Source organism: Bos indicus x Bos taurus, chromosome 4 (genome assembly GCF_003369695.1).
Source record: "Bos indicus x Bos taurus breed Angus x Brahman F1 hybrid chromosome 4, Bos_hybrid_MaternalHap_v2.0, whole genome shotgun sequence".
Taxonomy (NCBI): Eukaryota; Metazoa; Chordata; class Mammalia; order Artiodactyla; family Bovidae; genus Bos; species Bos indicus x Bos taurus.
The window spans coordinates 63,938,361-63,946,974 of NC_040079.1; the positions used below are offsets into that span (position 1 = coordinate 63,938,361).

The window sequence follows — 8,614 nt, forward strand, 5'->3', positions numbered from 1 at the left end:
TCTCCTTACAGTCCAAGGGACTCTCAAGAGTCTTCTCCAATACCACAGTTCAAAAGCATCAATTCTTCAGCACTCAGCTTTCTTTATAGTCCGACTCTCACATCCATACATGACTCCTGGGAAAACCATAGCTTTGACTAGACAGACCTTTGTCAGCAAAGTGATGTCTCTGCTCTCTAGGTTTGTCATAGCTTTCCTTCTAAGGAGCAAGTGTCTTTTAATTTCATGGCTGCAGTCACCATCTGCATGATTTTGGAGCCCCAAAATATAAAGTCTCTCACTGTTTCCATTATATCAGTGCATAATATTGGAAAAGACTCTAATCAACCTCTAAACTAATAATTGAAGAAACTTATTTCTCTAATCTTTTAAAAGTGACCTCCTACAAGCTCCATTCCTCTTCTAAACTTTTTAGGGCAAGATTCCCAGATGGCTCTAGTGGCAAAGAACTCTCCTGTCATTGCAGGGGATGCTAGAGATGCAGGTTTCACCCCCGGGTCGGTAAGATCCCCTGGAGGAGGGCATGGCAGCCCATTCCAGTATTCTTGCCTAGAGAATCCCATGGACAGAGGAGCCTTGCAGACTATAGTCCATAGAGTCGCACAGAGTCGGACACAACTGGAGTGACATAGTACGGACGCACACATACAAGCCCTATGTCATGAGATGGACCCTTCTCATAGGACTGGTCTTTTATTGGCTCCACTGTTGGGGGAACCAGCAGGCCAGGTGCACCTAGAGTTGATCAAGTACCTCCTGTTGTTTCTGGATGATGATCTGTTACCCAGTTCTACATGACCTTGATCCTAGTGTCATCTTCCAACTTATAGACTTAATCCACCCCAACTTGAACTTGGACTCTAGGCAGCCTTGGTTCTGCAGATGGTTCTTGTTTCTTCATCCTTGGCATCAACCCCAATCCAGTTCTTCAACCTGTTCTAAATGGTGATAGGTAGCAGTTTTAAATCATTATAGAAATGTTCTCTCCCAATAGTTTGTTCTTTTTAATTGTAAGCATTGACACGTTGATGGGAATGGGGACAAGTGTCACCTTCGGCTCCCTCAGTGCTTTTGTCTCCCTTGGGTAGGTTGTTTCCACCTGTTTTAATGCTAGGAGCTCTTCTCCCTCAGACGGTCCAGCTCTCAGGGGTGGGGGGCAGTGGAGATGGGTCTCAGATTTCAAGTCAAAGGCTTTACATTCTTCTCCACAGTGGGGGAAGCCCCAAATTGTCCAACCCAAAGCCCAAGCTACTCTCTTGGGAAGGAAAAAGAAAAATGCTTTCCTTCAAGGACAGACAGGAGTGGATGGAGTAGAGGTGGGGCACCCCGAGAAGTTCCCTAAATGATATAAAATCTAGGGAGGCTGTTTTCATAGTTGTTGCTGTTATTGTTGTTATCATTGTTAGGCTTTTCAGATTGCACTCAGAAAACTCAGGTCTGCTCATCCAAACATACCTGAGCTTCCAGGATAACAACGCTTCAGTTCACTTCCCTTCAGTTCAGTTGCTCTTTGCAACCCCATGGACTGCAGCACACCAGGCCTCCCTATCCATCACTAACTCCTGGAGTTTACTCAAACTCATGTCCTTTGAGTTGGCAATGCCATCCAACCATCTCATCGTCTGTAATCCCCTTCTCCTCCTGTCTTCAATCTTTCCCAGCATCAGGGTCTTTTCCAATGAGTCAGTTCTTTTCATCAGGTGGCCAAAGTATTGGAGTTTCAGCTTCAACATCAGTCCTTCCAATGAACACTCAGGACTGATCTCCTTTAGGATGGACTGGTTGGATCTCTTTGCAGTCCAAGTGACTCTCAAGAGTCTTCTCCAACATCATAGTGCAAAAGCATCAATTCTTCAGCAATCAGCCTTCTTTATAGTTCAACTCTCACACCCATACAAAGTGAAAGTGAAGTCGCTCAGTCGTGTCCAGTGCTTTGCGACCCCATAGACTGTAGCCTATCAGGCGCCTCCATCCATGGAGTTTTCCAGGCAAGAGTGCTGGAGTGGATTGCTATTTCCTTCTCCAGGGGATCTTCCTGACCCAGGAATTGAACCCAGGTCTCCTGCATGCCGGCAGACGCTTTACCATCTGAGCCACCAGGGAAGCCCAACATGACTACTGGAAAAAACATAGCCTCGACAAAAAAGACCTTAGTTGGCAAAGGAATGTCTCTACTTTTTAATAGGCTGTCTAGGTTGGCTATAACTTTCCTTCCAAGGAGTAAGCGTCTTTTAATTTCATGGCTGCAGTCACCGTCTGCAGTGACTTTGGAGCCCCCCAAAATAAAGTCAGTTACTGTTTCCACTGTTTCCCCATCTATGAAGTGATGGGACCAGATGCCATGATCTTCGTTTTCTGAATGTTGAGCTTTAAGCCAACTTTTTTATGTTCTTCTTCACTTTAAGGATGGTGTCATCTGCATATCTGAGGTTATTGATATTTCTCCCGGCAATCTTGATTCCAGTTTGTGCTTCTTCCTGCCCAGCATTTCTCATGATGTACTCTGCATATAAGTTAAATAAGTAGGGTGACAATATACAGCCTTGATGTACTCCTTTCCTGATTGGGAACCAGTCTGTTGTTCCATGTCCAATTCTAACTGGTGCTTCTTAACCTTCATACAGATTTCTCAAGAGGCAGGTCAGGTGGTCTGGTATTCCCATCTATTTCAGAATTTTCCACAGTTTATTGTGATCCACACAGTCAAAGGCTTTGGCAGAAATAGATGTTTTTCTGGAACTCTCTTGCTTTTTCCATGATCCAGCAGATGTTGGCAATTTGATCTCTGGTTCCTCTGCCTTTTCTAAAACCAACTTGAACATCTGGAAGTTCACAGTTCACGTATTGCTGAAGCCTGGCTTGGAGAATTTTGAGCATTACTTTACTAGCATGTGAGATGAGTGCAATTGTGTGGTAGTTTGAGCATTCTTTGGCATTGCCTTTCTTTGGGATTGGAATGAAAACTGACCTTTTCCAGTCCTGTGGCCACTGCTGAGTTTTCCAAATTTGCTGGCATATTGAGTGCAGCACTTCCACAGCATCTTCATTTAGGATTTGAAATATCTCAACTAGAATTCCATCACCTCCACTAGCTTTGTTCTTAGTGGTGCTTCCTAAGGCCCACTTGACTTCACATTCCAGAATGTCTCACTCTTAGGTGAGTGATCACACCATTGTGATTATCTGGGTCGTGAAGATCTTTTTTGTACAGTTCTTCTGTGTGTTCTTGCCACCTCTTCTTAATATCTTCTGCTTCTGTTAGGTCCATACCATTTCTGTCCTTTATTGAGCCCATCTTTGCATGAAATGTTCCCTTGGTATCTCTAATTTTCTTGAAGAGATCTCTAGTCTTCCCCATTCTACTGTTTTCTTCTATTTCTTTGCATTGATCACTGAGGAAGGCTTTCTTATCTCTCCTTGATATTCTTTAGAACTCTGCATTCAGATGCTTATATCTTTCCTTTTCTCCTTTGCCTGTTGCTTCTCTTCTTTTCACAGCTATTTGTAGGGCCTCCTCAGATAGCCATTTTGCCTTTTTGCATTTCTTTTTCTTGGGGATGGTCTTCATCCCTGTCTCCTGTACAGTGTCACGAACCTCCGTCCATAGTTCATCAGGCACTCTGTCTATCAGATCTAGTCCCTGCAACAACACTTAATAGGTGTTAAAAGTTCTCTCCAAGGGCTTTATGTGCAATTCATCCTCAGAAAAGGAGCTGACCCAGAGGCACACAAACAGAAGAGAGACATAGAGGAAAAGGTCGTATGAGGAAGAAGGCAGATACTGGACAGTAGTCACGAGTCAAGACAAAAAATACTAAGGATTGCCAACAGCCACTAGAACTAGAGGAGAGTCATGGACCAGATTCTCCCTCAGAAACTCCGGAACGAACCCATCCTCCCATCCCCTTTATTTCAGACTCTGGCCTCCAGAACTGTAAGAGAATAAATTTCTGTCATTTTGAGCCACCAAGTTTATGGGACTTTGTTACCAAGATTGTCACTGTGGTAGTTAAACTGTCATATTAAGAAGGGATAAGGCCGCTAATTTATTTCTGGTGTCCTTAATTATTTTGATGATATAGCACTACTATTTGCAAATCATTTATCAAGCATTTTAAAATTCTAGTTTAAGAATATTAAAGCAGCCAAGTTGCAAATTCATCTTGACTGACGTTATGGCAATGTTATTTGTCTTTGTTAATGCTGCAACAGGGAACAGACATATAATGCATGATTTCCCCCTTTTAAGTAATATTATTTTAAACTTAAACGACTGAGTAGATGGAGCAGTATTTTTCATAGACTTTGAAGTCTTGAACCTGAGATATTTTTAGGTAGAAAAGCTGAAATAGACAATCTTGATAGATAGTGATGCTATTTTCTATGTTAAAATTTCTTTTTAGCTTTTTAATCTTAAAAAACATGTGTGAGAAAATTCTTGTTAAACAGTCAAACAATATAAAAGTATATGGAGAAACAAGTGAAAAACTGGAATTTTCTTTTTATGAGTATGTTCTCTTTATGTGTTATGAGCACAGATCCTTCTCTGTTATTGAATATTTTCTGATACTCTGTCTTCACTCTCCCCTTTTAAAAACTTTGTACATTATACCATATAGAGGTTTGTTTTGGTGTTGTCCAACTTATTAGATTTTTTTTCTTGATAGTTTCTGCATTTTGTGTCTGTCTTAGAAAGATTTAGACACATTTGTGTCTGTCTTACCAAGATTTTGAAATTTTCTCATTAAAAAAAAATCCTTTTGTGCTTAGATATTTAATTTTATGTTTGATAGGGAGAAGAGATTGAAATTCTCCCCACTCATATAGCCAGATGTCATATTATGTTCAGAAAAGTTCTTCATTTCCACACAGATATTAAACATCAGCTTCATCAAGTATTCCACTGTGGAAATGGAGTACCAAGGAGCATCCAAAGGGCAATTTCTGGACTCTTTAGTTTGTTTCACTGATCTGTGTTTGTATATCTCAGTGCCAATTCAATATTCTTTATTATTAAGGCTCTGAAGTATATTTAAATAAATGTTAGGGCAGTTCCTCTCTTATTCTTTTTATTTTCAAACATTTCTGGATATGATTGAGTATTTTTTTCCTTCCAAGTGAACTTTAGAATAAGCTTTTTAAGTTACATACACAGCAAAAATCCTGTTGGGATTTTGAATAAAATTATATTAATTAAGTTAATAATAACTCCCTGGGAGAAAACCATTCAAGAACAAGGTGGGCCACCGTATTTATTCAAATATAATTTTATGTCCTTCAGTTGAGTTTTGTATACTTCATATACTTTTTAAACAGTCTTATAGGTGTCTTTCTATATATTTTATATTTCTTTTGCTATTATAAATAAATGGTAGCTTTTCTACTATATTCAAATAATTGATTATTACTAGTATATCACAAGTTTATAGATGTTTTTACATCTGCCTGTGTTACTACAACAACATGTTACTAACCCCTCTAAAAAACTCACAGTTTTTCATTTGGTTTCTCTTGATCTTCTAGGTAAGCAAACATATTTCCTTATAACTAATGATAGTTTGATCACTTTTCTATTATTTATCTCATTTATTTAATTACCTAATTGCATTGGGCAGGATCTCTGGTACATGGTTGAATAGTTCTAGTAAGAGTTGACATCTTTGTCCTGTTCATGACATCAAGTGGAATTACTTCCAGTGTGTTCACATTGGGTATGATATTTGTTCTTTGTTTCTGGTAGATATCCTTTATGAATTAGGAAAAGTTCTTACTATTTCTGGCTTGATAACATTTTATTTTGTGTTATTTTTAGTAAGAGATGTTGAATGTCATCAAACAGTCTTGGGCCGTGAAATTGATCGTTCTTTTTTAGTCTATTTGTCTTTGAATCACATAGATAGATTTATTAATGCTAAATTATCTTTGCATTACTGGTATAAACTCTACTTTGTCAGCAAATTAGTCCATGTTTTTAGTTACAAGCAACAAAACCAACTCATGCTAAGTTAAGCAGGAGAGCAGTTTGTAGAAAGCAATCAGAGAAGGAATATCTGGGAAGTCAGAAGAATTGGGCTGCATGATCCAGAAGAAAGCCTTACATTATTTCAAAGAACTGGTCCAGTGAAGATACACTGCAGAGCACAATGCTGCAATTTTTATCACTTACGCTGGTCAGCTGATACTTCCTTTGGCTCCATCATCTTTGTGCTTGGATGTAGCCTCTATTGCCCAACAAATGGATTCTGAACAGTCCCTGCTTCTTCATACCAGTTGCTTCCAACTCAAAGTCTGGAGTTGTGGTACCAGATGAGCAAAGCCTGGGTCATGTACCTCTTGCTCTAGCTTTGGGAGAATTTGGGAAATATCATATGTAGCATGGGGAGCCTTTTTGATAGGAGATTGGGAATTCCCTAAATAAAGGACTAGTTGTCAGACACCAAGCAACTCAGAGGAATGACTAATGTCTCTGATAGTTCTGATGTGTTACTTTAAAAACAAACTGCTGGGTTCTGTTAGATAACATTTTATTTAGGATTGTTACATCAGTGTTTTTAAATGAGATAATTTATTGCATTCTATTTTTGAGCCATCCTTATTTTTGATATAAAGTTAGGCTGTTGTTATAGAATGATACGGGAAGATTTTCATGCTTTCTATGCTCTGGAAGGGTTTATATAACATAGTAATTACCTGCCTTTTATAGGTTTAGTAAAGCTTGTAAAACCATCTGGGATTGGAGCCTATTTTTAGGACAGAACTTTGAAAATTGTTGCAATTATTTTTGCAGTTATTGCTATAGTCACACTTTTCTCTTCTCTCTGTTTCAATTTTATAATCTATATTTTTAGAAAATAATGTCATCTATATTTTTAAATTAGTTGATATTAGAAAATTTAGTATTTTTTTGTAATATAGACAATCTCCTCTGTATTTATATTAGATTGGTACAAAAGTAATTACAGTTTTGGACTGTGAATTTTAAATCATTATAACTGGGCTCAAATACATCTTTATTAATCAAAATAGGAACCATTACAATCAACACATTTTTGCCAACAAGAAGTAAGTTTCTTTATTCCTGTGGCATAAAGATCCATGCTTCAGGATTCAACCAACTCTTGGAAAGCATTTTCTGCCTCTTGCTAGCTGTGGCAGTGTCTTCCCTGCAAAAAGCTGTCGAGATGCTTGAAGAAGTGGCGGTTGGTGAGAGGTCAGGTGAATATGGCAGATGAGGTAAAACTAAATAGCTCAATTTGTTCAGCTTTTGAAGCAGTTGTGTGACATGCGGTTGGGCGTTGTTGTGAAGGAGAATTGGGCCCTTTCTGTTGACCAATGCCAGCTGCAACTGTTGATGTTTTCTGTGTATCTCATTGATTTGCTGAGCATGCTTCTCAGATATAATGATTTTGCCAGGATTCAGAAAGTTATAATGGGTCTGATGGGCAGTAGACCACCAAAGAGTGACCATGACCTTTTTTGGGTGCAAATTTGGCTTTGGAAAGTGCTTTGGAGCTTCTTCTTGGTCCAACCACTGAGCTGGTCATCAATGGTTGTTGTATAAAATCCACTTTTCTTTGCATGTCACAGTCTGATAGAGAAATGATTCATTGTTATTGCATAGAATGAGAAAAGACAATAGGCACTTCAAAATGGTGATTTTTTAAAATTTTCAGTCAGCTCATGAGGCACTCCCTTACCGAACTTTTTCACCTTCTCCAATTTGCCCCAAATGCTGAATGACCTTGAATGGTCAATATTGAGTTCTTTGGCACCTTCTTGTGTAGTTGTAAGAGGATCAGCTTTGATGATTGCTCTCCTCTCAATTCGTCATTGCTGGCCGCTGTGCTCTTTTTCAAGGCTCTCATTTCCTTTGCAAAACTTCTTGAACCACCACTGCACTGTACGTTCATTAGCAGTTTCTGGGTCAAATGTGTTGTTGATGTTGTGAGTTGTCTGCTCTGCTTTATGACCCATTTTGAACTTGAATAAAAGAATCACTCGAATTTGCTTTTTGTCTACTGTGGTTTCTATAGTCTAAAATAAATATAAAATAAATAGCAAGTAGTAAGTCCTTAGCAAAAAAGCAAAGTGAGAAATGTGCATTAAAATGATGTATAATATAACCACATTTATTTAAGAATGTATTCCAATATCAAACAGTAAATTTCAATAATGTAAAACCACAATTAGTTTTGTACCAGCCTAAGAAATATCTCTTTTCTCATTACTAATGGTATTTATTTGTTTTTTTTCATTTATTCTAAACAAAAGATTCAAAGCTATTATCTATTTTATGGAGCTTTTCAAAGTGCTATGTTTGATTTTATTGATCAGTTTAACTCCTTTATGTTTTCTATTGCATTCTTTTAAATTTAATTTTTATGAATTCCTTTTTCCTCTGAAGATATTTTATTATTGTTTTTCTAGTTATTTGAGAAATTAACTTATTTACTTTGTTTTTTCCTTAAAATTACAAATTACATCAAGCAAATGAGACTTTAGAGAAGGATATGTCTATATTCCCTCATACAACTTAGATAAATCTTAATATTTTGCAATATTTGCTTCAGAGACCTTTTTAAGAAACAAAATATTTCAACTAGTAAATCCCATA

At 37.9% G+C, this 8,614-nt stretch overlaps 1 pseudogene; it reads right to left on the bottom strand.

Moving 5' to 3' along the window:
• Positions 1-7,013: 7,013 nt before the first annotated feature.
• Positions 7,014-8,028, bottom strand: LOC113891883 (annotated as a pseudogene).
• Between the last annotated feature and the right edge of the window lie 586 nt (positions 8,029-8,614).